The sequence below is a fragment of the Chelonoidis abingdonii genome, chromosome 15 (genome assembly GCF_003597395.2).
Source record: "Chelonoidis abingdonii isolate Lonesome George chromosome 15, CheloAbing_2.0, whole genome shotgun sequence".
NCBI classification, from domain to species: domain Eukaryota; kingdom Metazoa; phylum Chordata; order Testudines; family Testudinidae; genus Chelonoidis; species Chelonoidis abingdonii.
Window position 1 is genome coordinate 24,399,875 of NC_133783.1, and position 22,536 is coordinate 24,422,410.

The following is a 22,536-nucleotide window of genomic DNA, read 5'->3' on the forward strand; positions in this document are numbered from 1 at the left end:
TAAATGTAGGAGCAGAAGGGAGGAGAACCTGAAAGCGATTGGCCTTCATGGTCTCCCTCCCTTTTCTTGTAGGTCTGAGGAGCCCTGGAACAAGCTGCACGGTGTTTTAGATTTAAAACTTAAAAAAAAAAAAAGTCACTGGGTTTTCAAAGTATTAGGAGGCACTCTTAGCTTGCCTGATTTATTTTTATTTTATTTTATTTGGTCTGCAACAGATGAAAGTAAAATAGATTAGCAGTGTTAGGGGGGAGAAATCCATAGCAGAGAAATTCTAGCCCTCTTTGCCCCCCCCCATCTGAAAAGGAAAAGGAAAGGACAGTTAGGGTGAGCTGATGGGCTGCTTGCGCTCTGCTGATGTGCCCAGAGTGGAATTATTGCCTTTTGTGAAGGGGATTTGGGGGGGAGGGAGGTGGCAGCATTGGCCGGAATCAGCATCCACACCGTGCTGTTCTGAACCTTCCTTAGAAGCTTCCGAGTTATCTGTTACCTTTAATTCTTCCAGGTCCCTAGGCAGAGAGAGTGTAGCAGGTCTGGTGCTTCTCCTACTGTTTATTGCTTAGGGGGAAAGGGATCTGGCTCTCTAGCCAAGCAAAACCTCTTTTGTTCGATTAAAAGGGGGCGGCGGAGGGGAGGCTTCTTTCGTTTGTCTCGCTTTGGCATCTGTTTCTCTTTCCTAACTTTCCTGAACTGGAATACAAGGAGACTCGTGAGCAAGTTCCCTTTCCTCCCCTCCCTTACCTACCACCGTCTCTCCGAGCGACACGCAAAGTAGGGGGCCGGCGAAAGGACAGGAGTTGGCCTGATTCTTCAATTTCCAGCATTGTCGTACGTGGCAGGAGAATCTGGCCCACTCCCTATACATTCCCCAGACAGCCTGGCCCGCCTCCCGCTCCTCCAGATTAGATAGCCACGTTTCCCTTCGGCCTGGACAATTCTGCGGGGCAGGGAAGGTGCCTGAGTTATCAGCGATCTGATGCCTGCCCTTGATGTCGTTCTAGTGCAGCATGAAGTGATTGCGCTGGCGCCACGCAGGGCGGGTGAGGACAGAAAAAGCTCGGCAATTACTTGCAACTTGTACAGTTTCATTCACATCCACCGACCCAGACCAATGGGTTCTCTAGAGCCAGCGCCAGATCAGGGACAGGAGGCTGCAGGTTGCTTGGGGGCGAATATCTTTAGTTGCATGTTGGTTCTGGGGAAGTTTAGCAGAAAGGGAGAGTGTAAAAATACAATCCCGCAAGCAGTCATTTGGGGGAAGAGAAACAATAACTACATTTATCATCCTAATACCTGCCTCCCCTTCCCCTGCCCCTCCCCTCAATGCAATGCCACACTTGCTCGGAACATATTTCCTCCCAAAACTTTTTGAAGAGTTACAGCAAAGGGGCTCTCCTACGGCAGGCAGCAATTACGGCGAACCGTTCGGGGCTGGGTAGGGGGTCCCAGGACAGGTTTCATTCCTTTGTCTGGGTATTGGGAGGGAGGACGCGACGAGCGATGTACCTGGTTCTTTTCCTCTATTCACTTTTGAAAGTACCCCACAGAACCGCGCAGACTGGGCTTGCCAGCTGGAAACTAAGGGGAAAGATCTGACCGATCAAACTTTCCAGCTATAAGCGGAGCACTCCGCCTCATGTTGTGGGTGTGCCTTTTTCTCAGATAAGAAACCTTCCCGGTGGTTTAATACAGTCCATGCATTTTTGCCCTGATTTCGAAATAAATAATAATAATTAATAATAATCTCGACATATTTATTGCAGAGACACGTTTTCCCCCATTGTTTTGAACCTCTCCCCCATTCATCCCTTCCAAATTGTTAAAGCAACTAACTTGGTTCCCTATGTTTCACTGGCTCTGGCGGTGTCCTTACAACATGCCATCGGGACTGTGAAGTGGATCGGGTTTTTTATGCTGTGTGAGAAGAGGCAGCTATTCCCGCCCGCCCCCCGCCCAACACGCAGAGAAGCCGGGTGGACCCCCTTCATAGTTTGATGCGGCGTGAAAAGCTAATGGGATATTACTGCGGACCTTATTGAAGGGTGATTTAGCGTCAGCTAACAATAATGACAAGTTTTGTCTTGTAATTTTAAAGCTTTGCGCTGTTGCAAAGTCAAATGAAGAGAAAGCAGCTCTCAGTTTTTTCCTGACAGTTATTAATGAAACAGAGAACAGTGATGGACCTTGATGATCAGTGGAGCGTTTGGTGCCAGCAGTTCTGTTGTTTCTCTGCGCTGCACCATTTCAGGTTGGGCTGGTCTCGGCTAAAAGACATGGCAGTTGTTTATTTAGGTAAGAACCTCAAAAACAATAAGAACAGCTTGGTTAAAAACTCCCCTTCCTACCGCTGTCCTGCAATTATAAAAAATCAGCACCAGGGGGAGCTCTGCAACTTTAACCACTTCAGTGTATTCTCCGGCTAGAGGGGAAGTCAATGCTGTAAGGCTCCCATCCAGCCCTAGATATGCTGTGTATGGTTTCTCCGGGAAGAGACAGTAGCTGTCTTTTTTTGGTGTGGCCCTTAGGCATCATTCGACCAAAGAAGATCAAACAGCACAACCAACTTTCGAATAGGCACTTTCGGAAGTGTCAGTTTCTCAGGAGATGCATGAAAAAGTCCAGCCAAACTTCAGTCTGAATGCACTCATTTGACTTTAACAATGATGAATTGTTAACGCAGCACCTTCGCACCTGTCAGTTTGGGACAGGTAAAACTCAAGATTATCTTTGCACCCACAAGGTCTTTTAAGAGTTACTTCAGCTGGGCCAGAGAGCACCCTGGGGTTGGGAGATGCTTTTCTTGTTGAACATTTATTTATTGTGCCTACAAAAGTGCTTATCAAGGGGGAAAACACTTAGAGAATAACATTTTAACACATTAAGACAATTGTAGGGGAGATAAATACCAAAGAATTGCAGCACAGTAGCATTTAACTTCAAAAACGAGATCTACACAAAAAATGAGGAAGCTAGTTAAACAGAAATTAAAAGGAATAATCATGAGAATGAAATGCTTGCAAGCTTCATGGAAATGAAAAACAATACTAGAGACAATCTATATGTATATCCCAATTTAAAAAAAAAAAGTAAGAGGACCAAAAAATACAACCATGGCTAAAGAGCAGAGTAAAAGAGACAGTTAGAGGCAAAAAGTCATCCTTTAAAACCTGGAAGTCGTATCCTACAGATAAAATAGAAAGGAGCATAAACTCTGGCAAGTCAGGGATAAAAGTATAATTAGGCAGGCCAAAAAGAATTTGAAGATCAACTAGCAAAAGACACAAAAACTAACTGTGATGCTGTGTCAAAAAGAAGATAACTAGGTGCACTAATAGAGTCACCACTGTTACAAAATTGCAATAAGTCTTGTACGAAGTATGTCAGGTAAGATATCAATGGAAACGTCATAATCTGTTAAGTACGATTATGCCATCTGAATGCATGTATCATCATTGTATCAGAAGTAATGACTATTGGCTATGTGCTTGTATCTCAAACATATTTTCTTGGGTGATGCCCCAGGACAGATTTGCATCTAAAGTAGCCGGCCTGCTTGATATCAGCTCACTCAGCGAGTCCCTCCTAGAGATGTTTCAGAGAGCACTGAGGCAATGGCTGCCCCATGATTCAGCAAGGCATGTAAAGATATGTGATAAGTACATGTGATCGAAGACTCCATCTTTTGCCAGTAACTTTCCATGTACTTGGGCTGAGAGGGACTGTGTTTTTAGCTTCTTGTTAACCAGTGTGATGATACAGGAGGTCACTTTTGTTACTGCCTTGGTGAACTCCAATGTTAGAATAACCACCGGTATTGGGGAGTGATTGCCTATTTTGTATCAATCTGTCCTGAGTTTGGCATTCTCAGCTGTGACCCACTTCAGGCAAGGTCAAACTGGTATAGTCAGGACAGGATCCACAGAACCAGGTCAACTGGGCTTTGGATCAGAACCCCACACATTGAGAGTTTTAAAGGTTAAAGATCAGTGACCATGATGAGTCTGGTATGAGAACATAAGGCAACAACAGAAGCTGTCCATCTGCAGATGAAAAGAAGCTTGACAATGAAGCAAAGCTGGCTGATATCCGAGTTAAGGAGAAGCAAACTTTGCCCGAACTGGAAAAAGCAGCCAAGGAAAGGGAGAAAGCTACTCACCAAAGATGAATGCAGCAGCTGGAGGCTGAAAAGGAAGCGCATCTGTAAGAGTAATAAGTCACTAGACCCAGAAGGTATTCACCCAAGAATTCTGAAGGGACTCAAATATAAAATTGCAGAACTACTAATTGTGGCATGTAACCTATCGCTTAAATCAGCCTCTGTACTGGATGACTGGAGGATAGCTAATATAAGGCTCATTTTAAAAAGAAGGCTCCAGAGCGGATCCTGGCAATTACAGGCCAGTAAGCCTAACTTCAGTACCAGGCAAATTGGTTAAAACTGTAGTAAAGTATAGAATTATCAGACATATAAATGGACACAATATGTTGGGAAAGAATCAACATGGCTTTTGTAAAGGGAAATCAAGCCTCACCAATCTATTAGAATACTTTGAGAGGGATCAGCAAACATCTGGTCAAAGGTGATTCAGTGAATATAGTGCAGCTGGCCTTTCAGAAAGCCTTTGATAAGGTCCCTCACCAAAGGTTCTTAGGACATGTCTATATGTACTGCGCGGCAGTGGCGCAGCTATACCAATACACGGGTGCAGCGCATCTGGTGAAGACGCTCTACGGTGACAGGAGACAACTCTCATGTTGGCATAAAAAAACCACTTCCATGAGCAGCAGAAGCTATGTCAGTGGGAGATGGTCTCCCACTGACATACCACTGTACACACAAATGTTTATGCTGGCAAAATGTATGTTGCTTAGGGGGATGAAATATTCACACCTCTCAGTGACATAATTTTTGCTGACATAGGCCATAGTGTAGATATAGCCTTAGGTACACAGGTGCTAACTTTTCAGAGTGCTGGGGGGTGTTTGAGCCCAGCTCCACCTCAGGCCTTGCCCTCACTCCACCATACCCCACCTCTTCTCACCCCTGCTCCATCCCCATGGCCTCGCTCCCTCCCCCTCTCTGCCAGCCTGCTGTATGCCACGAAACAGCTGATTGCGGTGGGCAGGAGGAGCGGGGGTGGGGGCAGAAGGTGTTGATTTGTAGGGCCTGCTGGCAGGCAGGAAGCACCATGGCGGTGGGGGCGGGCTGCCGGTGGGTTGCTCTGCACCCACTATTTTTTCCCTGTGGGTTCTCCAGGCCTGGAGCATCCACGGAGTCGGTACTTAGGCTTATGCAAAGTAAGCAGTCATGGGATAAGAGGAAAGAGCCTCTCATGGATCAGTAACTGGTTGAAAGACCGGAAACAAAGGGTAGGAATAAATGGTCAGTTTTTACAATAGAAAGAAATGAATAGCAGGATTCCTAAGGATCTGTACTAGGACCAGTGCTGTTCAACATATTCATAAATGATCTGGTAAAAGGAGTAAATGATGAGGTAGCAATGTTTGCAGCTGATGCAAAATTAGTCAAGATACTTAAGTACAAATTTGGCTGCAAAGAGTTACGAAGGAATCTTACAAAACTGGATGACCGGGCAACAAAATGGCAGATGAAATTCAATGTTGACAAGTGCAAAGCAATGCACATTGGAAAACATAATCCCAACTATACATACAAAATGATGGGGTCTCAATTAATAGCTCCCACTCAAGGAAGAGATCTTGGCGTCATTGTAGATAGTTCGCTGAAAACATCCGCTCAAAATGCAGCAGCAGTGAAAAAAGCTAACAGAATGTTAGGAACCATTAGGACAGGGATAGATAATAAGACAGACAATATCATCATGCCACTATATAAACCCATGGTATGTCCACACTTTGAATACTGCATACAATTCTGGTCATCCCATCTCAAAAAAGATATATTAGAATTGGAAAAGATACAGCAAAGAGTGAGAAATGATTAGGGGTATGGAACAACTTCCATCTGAGGAGAGATTAGAAAGGACTGTTCAATTTAGAAAAGAGATGACTAAGGGGGGTGTAGGCTGGTTGGCTGGGGCTCGTCCCCCTCTGGGGCAGCGGGGAGCCAGACTGCCTTGCTGCATTGGTCAGGTGTGTTGGGGAATTAGCGTGGTCCTGCAGCAAACAGTCAGTATTAGCAGGCCCAGGCCCTGCGTCAGGGCGAGGCAACAAATAGTCACTAGTGCAGGCCCTCAGGCAGAGACTGAGCAAATAGCCAGTATTAGCAGGCCTAGGCCATGGGTCAGGGTGGAGCAACAACCAGTAGTAGGCTCAAGCCTCTAAAGGCCTGGGAAAGGCAGAGACTGCCACCCACGAGTTGGGTGGCAGGGGGGACACAGGCCCATTCGCTCCACTGCTTCCCAGTCCAGGGCCCTATCAGTGTCAGAAGCAGGGCCGGAGCTTCTATTGAGGTGAACAAGGCAATCGCCTAGGGTGCCAGGATTTTCGGGGGGCGGCATTTTGCCGGGGGTGGCGGCAGGCGGCTCCGGTGGACCTGCCGCAGTCGTGCCTGCGGAGGGTCCATTGGTCCGTGGTTCCGGTGGAGCTTCCGCAGGCATGGCTGCGGCAGCTCCACCGGAGCCGCAGACCAACGGACCCTCCACAGAAATGGCTGCGGCAGCTCCACCGGAGCCGTGGGAACAGTGCACGGGGCGGCGAAATGGCCATGCACCTAGGGCGTGAAAAACTCTAGTGCCAGTCCTGGTCAGAAGACCCTCAATGGGGATCCTGGCTGCAACACACTGACATGGGCTCAGGCAGTGCTGCAGCCACACTATAGTTGTCTGCCCCAGGCTACTTCCTTCCTCCCCCTCTAGAGGTACCTGAGTCACAGTGGTGTCCTCCGGGGAGTCTAGCACCATGGGCTGCTCAGGATAGCTGGTGAGCAGTAGGTTTGGCAGCTCCTCTGGGTAACTGGTGCACGGTAGGCCTGGCAGTTCCTCGGGGTAATGGGCAAACGGTAGGCTTGGCAGCATATCTGGGCTCAGGCTAGCTTCAGGTGTTGTCTGATCTGGCCAGTCCTCAGGTCGGCCGCTGATCACCGTGGTCTCCCCACTGGGAGCTACGCCCCAAGTGTCTGGTTGCTCCAGTGGCTGAGAGCCAAGTGAGGTCTGGGGGTGGGCTTTTATACTTCCTGTCCTGAGCCCTGACCGCTGAGGGGTGGGCGCAGGGTTTGCTGACTCCACCCAATTTGGTGTCCAGAGAGGTTCATCCCCCTCCGGGGCGGCGGGGAGCCAGACTGCCTCGCTACAGGGGGATATGATAGAGGTCTGTAAAATCATGAATGGTATGGAGCAATTGAATAAAGAAATGTTGTTTATTCCTTCACAAACACATTGGAGTCACTGAATTAATAGGCAGCAGGTTTAACACAAACATAAGGAAGTACTTCTTCACACAAGTCAACCTGTGGAACTCATTGCTAGGGCATGTTGTGAATGTTAAAAGTATAACTGGGTTCAAACAAGAATAAGGGGTAGTCTACACTGGTGGGGAAGCGTCGATGTAAGATACGCAACTTCAGCTATGGGAATAGCGTAGCTGAAGTCGACTTTTCTTATTTCAACTTACCTCCCTTCCTCATGGCGCAGGATCGATGGCCGCGGCTCCCCCGTTGACTCCGCTTCCGCCGCTCGCCCTGGTGGAGTTCTGGAGTCAACGGAAGTATGTTCAGGAATTGATTTTTTGCATCTGGATGAGACACGATAAATCAATCTCCAATAGATCGATCGCTACCCGCCAATCCGGTGGGTAGTGTGGACGTACTCTAAGATAAGCAAATAGAGGATAGATCCATCAATGACTATTAGTCAAGATGGTCAGGGATGCAACCTCATGTTCTGGGACTTAGAAGGACTTTCACTGTGATGGCTGCTTAGACTGAGGTGGGGCTAGGTAGTGGAACTATGTACCCCAACCCCTGAGTCCCTCTCAGAGCCTCTGACTGCCAGAAGCTGGGACTGGATGACAGGGGATGGAGCATTTGATAATTGCCCTGTTCCATTCATTCCCTCTGAAGCATCTGGCACCAGCCACTGTCAGAAGACAGGATACTGGGCAAGATAGACCATTGGGCTGACTCAGTATGGCTGTTCCTATGTGTTCTCTCTCCATACACCATTTTACCACTAATGATGCAGTACTAGTGGATTAGACACAATGGTCTATCAATTTTCTGTCAAGAATCCAAGTTTGAACATCCAGGCTGCAAAACATTCAGATAAGCAAAAACAGATAAACAAGCACACACATACAACGTGTAAGTGCCACAATGTAAATTCCCAGGTCTAGTATTACCAATGGGGCTGGAAGCACCTCCTATTATCAAGGCTGCCTGACACTTCCCATTCTAAGACCTTGTTTTCAGTTGTTTATAACTTAACCAAACTTTAACTGTTTGGACTGAATTTTTTCTATTTTGGGTGTCTGCCATGAGCTATTTTTTTTTTTTTTTAATTTTCAGATGAAAATTATTCATCCATTTCTAAGCTAAGGACTAGGAACAAATACATTGTTTGCCTATGTAAAAAAAATCTTGTCCCTTTTTCTTTGAAACACTCTCATGCTTCGGAGTAGCAACTTGAAATTTGGGAGGGGGTGACTTTTGTGTGAGCGATGTGCCTTTTGCTCTTCTCATGATAATCTAGACAACTTTAGCTAAATTTATAAGACTGAAAAAAAATGCACTTTGCATATGCTCAGTAGAGACTTACAAGAGCTCCACAAGTTACATCTCCAAAGATTCTGTCCCCAATGAGCATGCTAGAACCTCTCACAGATCCTAGTGCTGACCAGACTGTGCATGCAGCATCCCCACAGAGTGATTGAGCTTGCTCCAGATCAGGACTATATAGGGGCTTAGAAGGACTTTCAGTGTGATGGCTGCTCAGGCTGAGGTGCGGCTAGGTAGTGGAACTATGTACCCCAAGCCCTGAGTCCTGAGTTTAAATTGTCCTCTGTGATAACCAGTCAGAATATGCACTGGATTGCATAGGGCTCTGTCTCCCAAGAGCTGCAGGACAGGAGGGACTAGTTTAGCAACCTTAGGCATGAACATATTCTGCCAGTTCTGTCAAGGGCAACGCAATGGTGGACGAAGAGTACACTCATCCTCATGTGCAACATGTCTATCCACGGAAGTAGGATGTGGGGCGGCTGCTGCACAATTGTACTCAGGCCCTCTCTTCCTACAGTGCATTCCTGATCTCTTGCCAGTACTATGCTGCTTGAGGCCATACTGGTTGTGGTTCCTGGCCCTTGTCTAGGGGCTAGCTCTATCAATCTGAAGACTAGCCTGGCACACACAACACATTACATGAGACTCTTGCCTTTAGTGGTAGTTTGTGCAAGAGTCAGCTATCAGCAGAAAACAAGGAAAATCCACGTGATTGATTGCTTCTGCATAGCACACAGTCAGAGGTGGCCACTCCCACTTGAAATAGTCCTCCCCATTGCAGCTTCCATCCCACCCTCATCAGCTCCTTTTGGGTTGCTTTCTGGGACTGTGCTTCTCAGTGCAGAAGAGGCTTATTCTGACTCCCATGCCTAGCTGATGCACTGCACAGCAGAGCTGCTATGGTGACTGAGGCCCAAATCCTCACTCAGAGAATGTTCAAACAGTGAGCATTTTGGGTAAAAGACACAAAGCCCACCTAGTTCAAAGCCCATTCCAGGAGAGATGGAAAAGGAAGAAATTATTGGTTACACATAATATCTAGTTCTGCAAGCATTTTGCAGAAAGGGCCAAATCCTGGTTTCTTTAAAATCACTGACAACACTCCCACTGCCTTCCATGGGACTAGGACTTGGCCCAGAGGATGGTATTAGTAATGGAATGAGAAGTCAGTTTCAGGTAGCAGAAATAGCATCGTAGCACAGGAGGAGATACAGCACAGCTTAAAGAAGGAGGCTTAATGAGCAAAGTAATTCCCTGCCCAACAATTTCTTATGGCCTTTACTTTTTCAGAAATGGTGTGCTGCATTTTTCTCCTTGGCTGGAAGCAGAGTTGGCCCCAGGCCTTGTGGCAGCAGGTCAGAAGCCAGAATTAAATCCTACTGGTTAGTCCATAACCCACTGATAACACAAATATTATCTAAACTGAGATGCCTTATTCTGCCCTTACTGGATCTGTGACTTCTACAAAGTTATTGGGGACTATGAGCTCAAACAAGGAGAGAACACAAATCCTCCACTTCACTCCCACCACTTGTATCTGGGGCAATGAGGCTCAGTCAGGTGGACTATCGTTAAACATTTCAGTGTAATGGGAAAGCTAAATGTGGATTAGATGTTAACCCCCCACTAGGGACCGAATGATGGAAAGTGTTGCGACACAGAGGCCCATTGGTGCCAACTGGCAAAGGTTTCACTGCTCTTTACATGCAATTCCTGCCTCAGACCCAACAAACTGTGAAAGTAGAATGAATTATATTGTAAAAATAAGAATGGATGAAAGAAATGTTGTATGTACCTTTAAGCAGAAATAAGAAATGTTGAAATACAGGTGCCAGGAAAAGAAACATTAGGCATAAACAAGGGTGCTAATGGCGAAACATTAACAGAAGATCGGTAATAGTTAGTAAGGAAATAAGATATGCATGGCTAGCCCACGTAAACTTATCAGATTCTGCTTCCTTTGTTATCTTGCTAAATGCTCCCCCCTTTTATCTGTATAAATAAGATAGTTTGAGTCTTGCATGGTGCTCACATTATCTGGGTGTTATTAGCAGAACACTGTGCTAATAAAACAGAGTGGTCTGACAAACTGTGAGTCCTGAGTCTAACTTTGACAAAACTCACTACACCTAATATGGTGCTTTCATGGTATTTATCCACAAAGGGTAGCATGCGAGGTTTCTACTTAAAGCTTGTAACTTATTGATACTCCTCATAATCATTGTGAGATGTGTGTACAGGTGATATTTAAGGCAAGTATAACTATATTGAAAATTATGGTCTCGAAATGAGATTGAGTAATCAGGGAATCCTAAATCTCGATGCTGGCCCATTCAAGCAGGAGGGAGTTGTCACCCTTCTCCGACTAGCCAATTACATAATGTATTGCTCAATTGTCTGTCTTTGCCCTAACCCAGAAAAGTCAAAGGAAAACCATCAAAGACAAACTACAATAATCAACACCTCTTGGAAGTGAAAAGGAGCATTATGGTAGACAGGGGATGGCCTTGTCTGTGAATAAAGGCAAAAGACTGATTCAGCATGGAGAAAGACAATATGGATTGATTCAGCATTCACTGAGGAAGTACCTTGATGAGCAGGGGTGCTTCATGAAAGACTGGGTCCTAGTTCCTTGGGACTAGCAAGTGGTGCAAAAGACTGAACTTTGGGGTGAGAATCTACATTATTAGATAGAAAAGGTAGCTATTAATAAGTGTAGGCCCTAGTTCACATTTTATGATTTTGTTTCATATGTAGCCATTTGTTTCCACTACTCATGTGCAGGGCCAGCTCCAGGCCCCAGCGCACTAAGCATGTGCTTGGGGTGGCATGCCGCTTGGGGCGCTCTGCCGGTTGCCAGGAGGGCGGCACACGGCTCCGGTGGACCTCCCACAGGCATGCCTGCAGAGGGTCCGCTGGTCCCGCGGCTCTGATGGAGCATCCGCAAGCATGCCTGCGGGAGGTTCACCGAAGCCACGGGCCCAGCAGACCCTCCGCAGCCACGTCTGTGGGAGAGCCACCGGAGCTGCGGGACCAGCAAGCGGCAGAGCGCCCCCCGCGGCATGGCGCTGTGCTTGGGGCGGCGAAATGGCTAGAGCCAGCCTTGCTCATGTGTTTCTCATTGAACCTCTAGTATTTTTTAAATCAATCTCCTTTTGTTTTGCTATAATTGAACTCAAGTGCTTTGTGTGATACAGAAGCAGTGGGCTAAGGAAAAACTTGTAAACTGGGGTACTCTGTTCCTTTGAGAATGAAGGACATGGGATTTCTGTGGGTGTCCAATTATCAGGGGCTGGATATTACATGGGGACATTTTGAAGGGACTTAGGGGTTGGGGTATATCTATTGCCAACCTGCAGGGCAATGGCTGGGCTGGCTGTAGCCCAGAAGACAGAGGTTGAATGGTTGAAAGGCTGGTTGTGCTAGGGAGCTAAGGCCTGGTCTACACGAAGGGATGGGGGGAATCGATCACCACTGTGTCTTCACTGTGGTAAGTCGATGGCTGACGCTTTCTCATCAACTCCACCTGAGCTTCTCGTTCTGGTGGAGTACTGGAATCGATGGGATAGCGCTCGGCGGTCAATTTATTGTATCGAGGCTAGATGTAATAAATTGACCCCTGCTGGTTCAATCACTGTCCGTCGATTCAGTGGGTAATGTAGACAAGCCCTAACACTCAGCTGGCACAGGCAAGACCCCCTCACGCTAGAGCCAGGTGGCAACAAGGTTACTCACAACCCTGGGTGCCCCAAGAAATATCACAGGTGTCTTCCAGGTACCAGCGTTTGCCAACGGGATTTTACCAGCATTCATCAGTCAGATTTCTTCACTGAGCACACCCTTCCTATGAGGAAAACATATAACTGCCTTTAAAATATTGGCTTGGCCACCTTGGGGTTTCTCTGCCTTTGCTCACTGCCACATGATACCTGCTATTCACTCCACATCTTATACTGGGTCTTCCTCTGATGGGCTAGTATCAGCTAATGTAATTACCCTCCTTCTCTGCCTCCCCTCTGATCTCTCTGTCTCCCCACCATTCTATCCAAAACACCACTGCCAAGATTATTTTCTTCCACTGATATTTGAACCTGTCTTGACTCTCTTCACTCACTTCACATCTTATTCCACATAGGGCTCCCCAACTTAATCCCCGCCTACATCTCCACCCTCATCTTTCCTTGTATTCCTCCTCTCTCCCTATGGTCCAGCCCAACCTTCTCTTCTGGCTGCTTCTTTTTCCCACTTCTGAGTTTGTTCCTTCTTTCATACAAACCAACACACTTGGAACGGTCCTATTTAATACATCTTATCTTTCCTCTTTCCAAAAATATCCGAAATCCCATCTCTCCTGTGATGCTCGCACATTATAAAGACCACATGACAGTTTGTGCTGATCCATTATATTGCACTGTGCCTTTAGACTGTAAGTTATTGGAGTCAGCTATTTTGTTCCTTATTCCACATATTTTAGCTATTGTAAAGGGCTATGTGCACTTACAGTATTATTTTAAAAATCAAAATAATAACATAAATTATAGAAGAAGAAAACTCCGAGGCATAATCTGTAGATGAAGCAAAGCTTTACTCAGTATTCCATGAAGGTCATTTTTACCATGAAGGTTCTTTCCTAACTCCAGTTAGGTGATCACACCACAGCATCCCCACAGAAGAAATTAGTTTATCTTCTCCCATCCTAACTGCAAGAGTGATTTGCCATATGTACTTAAGTGCACAGGGGTATACACACACACACACACACACACACACGTATCACCTCCTGCCTGCTGAGAGAGTAGGATCAGCAATCACTTGGAAATACTTATCAGCTACTAGACTGCAACATTATCACCGCTAACCTTCCCTCCTGGAAATTAAGTCTGAGCAGCAACAAGTGCCCTGAGACTCCAGGGGAGGTCTGGTAAGTACATTTAGGATACAGATAGGATTTTAATGGAGAGAGAATTAAAAAAAAAGATACTTTTCCATTTCACTTTTAAACGATTGCTTCTTTTTGGCAGTCTCCTTGCCTTACCCCAATTTATCAATTCAAGATGCAGCTGGTTCACAGGCAGATTACAGCATGCTTGTTATCTGCAGTCTTGGTCAGCTGAAAAGACCCTTTAACAGGTGTGTATTGGGTTAGCTGGAAGCCTTTGTCCATTCTATTTCAGGGCTTCTCAGGACTTCAAGACAATTTGCATACAGTATCTGTAACTATACTATCAAGTCTGACAGCCACTCCAACCTAATTAGGCATTTGCAAGGTGAAGCAATATAAAGAAATTAACACAGCGTTGAAAGAAATCTAGAGAAATTAACACAGAGACAAAAGGAATGTGAGTTAGAGATATTGATAATGCTGGATACAGGATATGAAAAAGGATAAACATAGAAGAACTCCTGTATACAAGCTACGTTGGAGTTTGCCTTGATAAGGGAAATAATTCCACAGCAAATCATTCCCCAGGCTGTGGCTTCCCTCACAAAAATAGCAGGCTTGTTTTTCTCCCTTTTTTCTGAGGATGAATTATAGCACTGGGGAAAAGCCGACAAGAGGAAAGCCCTGGATTCCAAAGTCCTCTATTCATTACAGAACAAATACAGCATGAGCAAGACCAGGTCAATCCATTGCCCTGCCAATGTGACTGATGCCTGACTTGGGGAAGCCACCTTCTGAGGTGAGATGATAGCACAGCTTTTCATACCATTTTTCTTTGGCCTCTGCTGAGGCTGCTTTGTGATTTGTGACAGTTGTGATATGGAGAGGTATCCATTTGTGGACTGAATCCTACAATTCATTTCACCTAAGCAATTGATCTGCCTAATATCCTGGGACCAACATGGCTACAATGACACTGCATACATTAAATGGCAATGACTTTAGATCAGCACCAACCAGACCGAGGCTCACACCAGTCAACTAGAACATGAAAAGCTCCATTATCCTGTTACCATATCCCCAAGTCATCCACTCCCCAACTAGATGCCATGTGAAAGAAGCAACTGTACTTGTGTCAGCTGTAGTGGAGTAAACTCAAGCCAGTGGTTTGAAATGTTAAGGTAGTTGGAAAGGTGTTTGGGTGTCTCACAGCTATGCCTGGAAATGGCTTTCGAGGTGTGTGTGTTTCACAGCTATGCCTGGACAGTTAATGAGGAAATGTGTTAAAACTCTGCATGATGAATGTGAGGAGGAGGGGAAAGATGAGTGTGAAGCGTTCATTGTACTTCCCAGGGCCAAGCCTGACAACAAGTAATTTTCTCTGGTTTGGTAATGTATTATTTTAGTAAGGGGGGATGGTGATTCAGGTAAATGGGAATGAGTGACCAGGCAGTGTTACCAGCTGGTGGTTGTTTGGTGGCCAGTGCAAAATGGTTTTGTGGTCTCATTCTAGGGTCTTAATTCCTAGTTGTCCCCTTTGCAAAATCATTTGGACCCTTAGCTGTAGTTTTACCAGAAAAGCCCAGGACTGAACGGACCTGGGAACTTTGCACCTTTCACACCTAAAAGTGGCCCCTCTAGGATAGATTGAAGGCTCGTTGATTGGCCCATGTGAGGAGGCTTACCCTGTGACTGCCTCTTCTCTCTATGTTCAGGAGATAGGGGATTTAAGTCTCCAGGGTTTGATAAGTGCTGAAGTGGCTTTTGTTTTTTGTAGAGATGAGTTATAAAAAGGATGTTACTGACAAACCCAAACACAGAATAAATGCAAAAAATAAATACAATGACATTCGAATATTAGTAATGTTTTTTTCCTCTGTGTTGCAGTTGGCAGGCACCTGGTGGTAGCAACACCTCCCCCTCCTCTTCTGTTCCATAGCTGTGCTGATCTCAGGGAACTGGCTATAGGAGTGGAATTATACCCCTGGCTGATTGATGAGACAGGAGCTGGAGGCACAGAGTGGTCTCCTGCTTTCAAACCAGACTGAAAAGGGAGCTGATGGAAAGGCAGGACAGCCAGTTTCAGCCAATTTTCTATCCTCACATCCCCTCTTTTGCCACGTCAGCCATTGACAGACCTGATGAAATGACACTGTTTACTGTTGTTGAGAAGCCACAGAGCTTGTGTATGGGATGGACACTTGCTGGGATGACTAGTTATTTTAAGTTTATTACTCTGCCCTTCCTTGAACAGAGAAGATGAGACTGAAGAAATGGCCTGAAGATGAGTGGAAGGGGGAAATCAGTGACACCCATTTTCCCAAGTAAAGCACTAAGGCCTATGTGACATGAGTTAGCTGGAGTATCAGTCCAGTCTTGGTGGACAAGTGTCTGTGTCACATAAACCAATGCAATAGGCATCCTTATTAGCAGCCTCAACAGACAGGCTGAGCAGTGACTGAGCCTGGTGACTTTACTCTCTCATCCGAAGTACCTGGGTGTAGCTGTCTCCAGAACATGGTTGATTCATCTATCTCACGAGTTCCCTCATGGAGGCTCCTCTACATGGCAGCCTTACCTGACAGCTAAACCTCACGCCAGCAGTAGTGGCAGGCAAAGCACTCTTGTGACAAGATGCAGTCAGCTGACCCATCTAAATCAGCAGGGACACTTTGGCCCAGATTCCCTGCACTAGTTGAGAGGCTCTCAGCACAAGTCCATGGGAAGGAAGCGAGGGGGGCAAAAGTGGCTTATAGCTGACCCCAGGGATGTGCTGCACCCACCTAACCACAGTCCTCAGAGTTGAGTGTAGGTATGCCCCATCCAGACCCTCCCTGCCTTACCTAGATACATCCCCTGAACTGGGGGCTTGGAAGGAGAGTATCATAGGAACTATTACAGCACTTCTTCACCAATGCAGGATTCCACAGTGCTGAAGGAATCTTTTGGAACCATTTAAACTGGGGTTATAGATTTCTCTGTATTCCCCAAATAGAGCAAAGGGACCAGAGGGCACTAGAGAATCAGGCCTTCTGCCATGCAGTATAGAAGTCCCAGTCTGGGTCCTGTTTGGGGACCCATGATTGGTCTGCGGCTAGTGCAGGTGATGTACCACTCCTAGATCCCATTCTATCCGCTTCTCACCTCCAAACTGACTGTTAACAAACCATCTTCACTGGTGGACATGTGGAAGGAGCAAGCTCATCCTATGCAATGGTTGGAGGTGCCCGGAAATGAGAGGGGGAGTGACAGGAGAAGATGAGAGGAAGCATAGAAGGCTGAGATGAAAAAGGCCCATTAGGACAGCAGGTCCATCTTCTTAGCAGGACCTGATCCTGAGAGACACTCAGCACTGTATAGGATTGGGCCAAAGTCCCTGATGGAGCGAGACACCATCACATATTAAACTAGGGGCAGCAGAGCATGATGGATTATCAAAAACACCATTTATATCTCCTGAAAGCTGCAACTCTGTTCACTCCCCAGCATCCCTGGGGCCCAATCTCTCTTACGCTTTATACCGGTGCATGATCAAACTCAGGCCCACTGCTTCACAGGATGTGCCTAAAAACAGAAGTAAAGGAGGTGCCCTTTCTCAATAGCAGCAATAGTAAGGGACTACAACCCAGCCAATGTGGCATTTTCAGCCTCTTCCTTTCCCTCAGCTATGGGTGAGCAAGTGGTGGTGGGGGTAGGCAAGAAGTGGAGGCACAGAGCGTGAGGCAGAGTCTCTAACATGGCATTCCCGCTTCCTCTCCCGCCTCCCCGCCCCCCAAAAAAGCTTGCTCATGGCCAAAAACGAGAGGGAGAGAGGCAAGGAAAATAAAGGAACAATTTGATAAAGGGGAGGGGGTGGAGTTTGCGGTTCAGTGGCTCCAGAGTTCTTTCTGCTTTGCAGCACTTCACAAGTGACACCAGCATATGATTCGATTAGGGAAAGCGTTTCACTTTCTACTGATTCCAGAGTCTACTTGGTTTCAGTTTGAGAGTATGGTGTAAATCCACTTTAACAGCTTGCAGCGGTGAAGGTGGAGGAGGAGGAAGGCCCCAGCAGTTGTTTTCACTCTCTTCCTACATCATTTCCTCCCTCCCTCCCCAGCCCCATTCATTTGCTGCAATCACTCCCCCAATGCAGCTTGTCCCCAGGGCCGGTGCAACCATTTAGGCAAACTAGGAGGGCCACCTGCAGCAAGTAAGGATGGGGGGACAGCACGCAGGGGAACTCCCCGTCCCAGCTCACCCCTGCTCCGCCTCCTCCCTGAGCACACCGTGGCGACTTCATTTCTCCCTCCTTCCAGGCTTGCAGCTCCAATCAGCTTAGGCGCCACAAGCCTGGGAGGCAGGAGAAGTGAAGCAGCGACGGCGTGCTCGGGGTGCTCGTGCTTGTGCACGGAGCAGAGGTGAGCTGGGGCGGGGGTGTGCCTCAGGGCGCAGGAGGGTAGCTGCCATGGGGTGGGCACTTCAGGGCAGGGGGGCACAAGGTGGAAGTTTCACCTAGGGCACGAAACATCCTTGCACCGGCCCTGCTTGTCCCCAGGTAGGGGGACAAGATGGAAGGGGAACACAATCACTTTGAGAGGCATGTGTCAGGGAAAAGATATACACCTCTACCCCGATATAACTTGACCCGATGTCACACAAATTCAGATATAACGTGGTAAAGCAGTGCTCCAGGGGGACGGGGCTGTGCACTCTGGCAGATTAAAGCAAGTTCGATATAATGTGGTTTCACCTATAACACGGTAAGATTTTTTTGGCTCCCAAGGATAGTGTTATATAGAGGTAGAGGTGTAGTTAAGAGCAATTGCATGTGATGTAATGCATCACTGCTCGGGGGAGCAATGAGTTAGCAGCCTGCGGGGATGGTTTGTGTTGTTTAATTTGAATTTTGGGGCTAATGAATGTCAGTCTGGTAATGCTGGTTAGAGCCAAACAGATGCACAGCTCCTGTGCCCTATATCTGCGCATGGAAAGGGCCTGCCACATGCAGGCTTCCTCTGCCCTGTGTGAAAGGGGGAGGGTCAGCCAGCCAGCCCCACCACGGCACTCACCCGATTTTTGCTATGTCAGGCTGTACTGTCCTTTATCCAGAGTCCTCCACACTGAGCAACCCCCTTTTAATAAAGAGCTCAGGGAAGCTGGATCCTGAGGAAGCCCTGATAGCCACTGGAACCACAGAGGCAGGGGGTGCTGGGAGTCCTACAGCCAGCGTAGATTGAGAGGGCCTTCACAAGGATGGTCCGACACTCCAAGCAGACCTCTGGGCATGGGAGAAGAACCACATTTCATTGCACAATAGTGAAGCAAATCCCATCTCCGCCCACAGAAGGACTTCAGTGAAACCTTGCCAGGAGATCCTCACAGACATTTTCTTTACCAGGGATTCTTCTGTGAGTACTTCCAGAGGGAGTGGTAATCCAGTCCATAGGATGGAACACATGCCTTTGCAAGCTTCCCCCATGCAATGCTGCCGATGCATCTCAAAAGCTGATCTGCAATATTCCTGCTGCTTAAGTGCTGGCCCCACACTGCAGCTCTACAGATGCACTTCAATCCTTTTGCAGTTCTGGCCTCTACACAGTTCTGCCAATGCAACACAATCCTGACTGGCTCAGGTAACACAGCCCTGTTATTCTTGTGACATCAGACTGCTACAAATGATTCCTATTATCAATTAAAGAGGTTACCTAGGGTCTCGTTGCTTAAGTTTAAGTGAGTTCAGAATTCCCTACTCTTCTCCAGTCCCTCACCTCACCTCTTTACATCTCTGTCAGCTTGGGTAGTTAAGAGATACCCAGTGGCTCGGGTAGTTTGGAGGTGCCCCAGAATAATACATGAGAACTACACAGCTGAAACCATGGTGACTGGAAACCTTACTGAGTTATCATAACACTTCTTTGTAAATAACTCCACAGGTGGAGACAGGGCTTGAGCAGACACTCAGGGTAGCTGTGCCAGCTTTGGGTTGATGGGATGACAAACATCGAACACCCAGAGAGGATGAAGCTAAGCGCACAAAATGAATTTCACTTGTTACCTAAAACAAGCCCCAGGAATTAGCCTATGCACATGCATGCCTGGGTACACGCTGGTGTGTAAGTGTGTAGGTGCTGATGTGTGAAGATCTATAGGTCCAGCAATAAAAGGAAAGGAAGATCAGGTTTTCTGACACTGAGCAGTCATCTTTCCTAACTGATCAAGGCCTTGATGGGCTCCAAAGGGAGCACTTGAACCATCCACAGTCAGCAGTGCTTGTAGAGTTTCTATCCCCTTACGTATAAACAGTGAAGAAGTAGTGAGGAGAATGGAGATAAAGGGAATAATGGAACAAGTCAAAGAATCTTCTGACTCATGCATCCAGTTGATACAGGTCAGGCTTCTAGGAGGAGAGTGGGAAATTGCAAATATGGATAAAGGAAAAAAAGAAAGGGGAAGGTAGAGAAGATTTTACAGTGATGATACAAGTTATTTACAGAGCTGCGTTAGTACAGGCATAAGTGGGTAGCGTAACCATTTATCATGTACTTACCATTGTTTCCCATGGCTTAACTGTATATTTCTTGAGGATTATTCCATGTGATATGAGTATATCTCTTAGCAATCTATGGAAAAAACATGTTTTGTTACCAGACTCTGCTTAGTGTATGAGATGAGTCCTATTTTGCTCACAGATGGTGATAGTCAAGTGGTTTACTCATGTGTAAAGCTCAGCTTAATATCTGATACATTCCCATATAAAGGAATTATATTTCACTATGGCAGGGAAATAGACTCTATGACTGAATATGTATTTTTCATTTCTCACTATAATGATCCTACGATTCTATTCCTAGTCCCTTGCTTAGAAGAGGATACCACCTCTGTCATGTGAATAAACTGCTCCCCAAATCCTCCAAGCAAAGGGGATGGAGATTCTTCAAGCACAGACAGGTCCAGGATGATGCTGCAGGCTCAGTAAAGCTGGATGCATGCTGCCAGAGGCAGTACTTTAGCTGCAGAGAGGACAAAGTGTGTACTGTGGGCTTGGTTCTCCACTGACTTGTATCTTGAATTGTTAAGAGCACCTGGGTGATGTTGAGTAAAATGCTACCAAATCAGAATGGAATTATTTTACACTCATTTTGCACAGATGTCAATGATTTCATATGTAGCAAGGCAGCAGAGCATCTCAGAGAGTACATTTATACCAATGGCATCCCATGCCTCATTCTCCACCTTCTGTACCTGGCCTAGGTCTCCTGAAAACTGTGAATGGGGTTAGATTCTGAAAAGAAAGTGATGGTGCTCCTAAGCCTGGCTATTCCTAAAACTGGTGAGGCCAATCTTTAAATGGATGTCAGAGATGATTAATTATCATCTCCGTGGTGTGCCAGATCTCTACCTCTGCCAAGCCTCTCAGCAAGCTGCTGTGGAAAGATATGGCAGGAATGTAGAAATAAGCTCCAGACAAGCCTTGGGTGAGGAAACGGAATGGAAGCTCACCATAGCTCTAGCCTTCAGGGCTATATGGAGAGAATACAGAAATCAGGGGCATTTTATGCTGCAGTGATTGCATGATTGCAGTAGTCCAGAAAACACAAAGATCATTTATAGGTAGGATATAGACCGAGAAGGAATGGAACCAGCTTTATTAACCCCATATCACAAACACCAACCTGCAGTCGATGAGTGAGGTTGATGATGAGTTTTGCTGTCATAGCCATGTTGGAGTGTGGAAAAAACTCAACCCCCTAACCAATGTAGCTATACTGGCAAAAAAATGCAGTATAGACGCAGGCTTATAACTGCAAAAGATTCTTTGAGTTGAAAATAGCTTGTCGTTTGGGAAGTGGGGGTTAACTGTACTGGCAAATGTCGGAGAAAAACTCAGTTCTCGCTTTTTGTTTGGCTGCAGCAGAGTCAGATACTTATTCTGTTTAGCAGCTACAACAGGGAGAGAGTGCACTAGGACATAGGGTCTCCCCTTCCTAGACAGGTCTCTCAACAGGTAAACAATTACAGCAGCATTTATACTTTTGCTATAGACAATAATAAGTTGCTTCCTTAATAAAATGAAACTTCCAACTTCACTCATACACCTTTCTCTCCAGCAATGAACACCTAAACATTGCCAGTATACATACATTAGTTGATTATTCAATGTATGCCACATATACCTTCCAGTAAAGAACTTATTACAGAGCTTTGGCGCAACAGCCAGGACAAGCACACCCCCTTTGAGGAGTTTACTCAATACAACCTCTAGTCCAATAGCCTCCTCCGTCCCAGCCCTCCTGGCTAGAAACTGAAGTAGCAGCAAGGATCCATGTACAATATGGGGGTAGGTTAACTTTTCATGTCTTGTTCCACGATGTTGGTAAGCAAATTTTAACAACATTTTTTCAATTAACAATTTGACCAATGAAGTTTCTTTTTCTTACTTAAGGAAATGTATTAGACTTTAGATATCACATTTTCAGATTTATCCAACACCTTGTATTCCAAGTTGAATAAAACAAGTATCTGCATTTTAATTTAATCCTTCTGTTGATTTTAAACTAGACTATCCTATGAAAATATTACACACATTCTGGCCATGAGACAAACACCACAGACAGGACATAGAACACAAAATATCCTATTGCTGCCAGTAAATGCATGGTCGTTGAATGCTGTTCAGCTGGCATCAGTTTTCTCTGATTATCTGAAAGACAAAAAACGAGGTCTACCCTTCTGGCAGTCAATCATTGCTTAAATATACAAATAACCTTATTGGTTTCAGGCAAAACTGGGGAATTATCCACTATTTCTTGTATTGTTTCAAAGGCAGTCCAGTTTTCAGTGGCTCCTACCTTATCAGTTAGATAATTTGCATTAATACAGATGCTTTCTGGCTTGCTTCTGGATCCAAAGCTATTCACAGCTTAAAGATTCTTACCTTAAAAGGATAATTAACTTTACCAGAATTTGATGGCTTTTT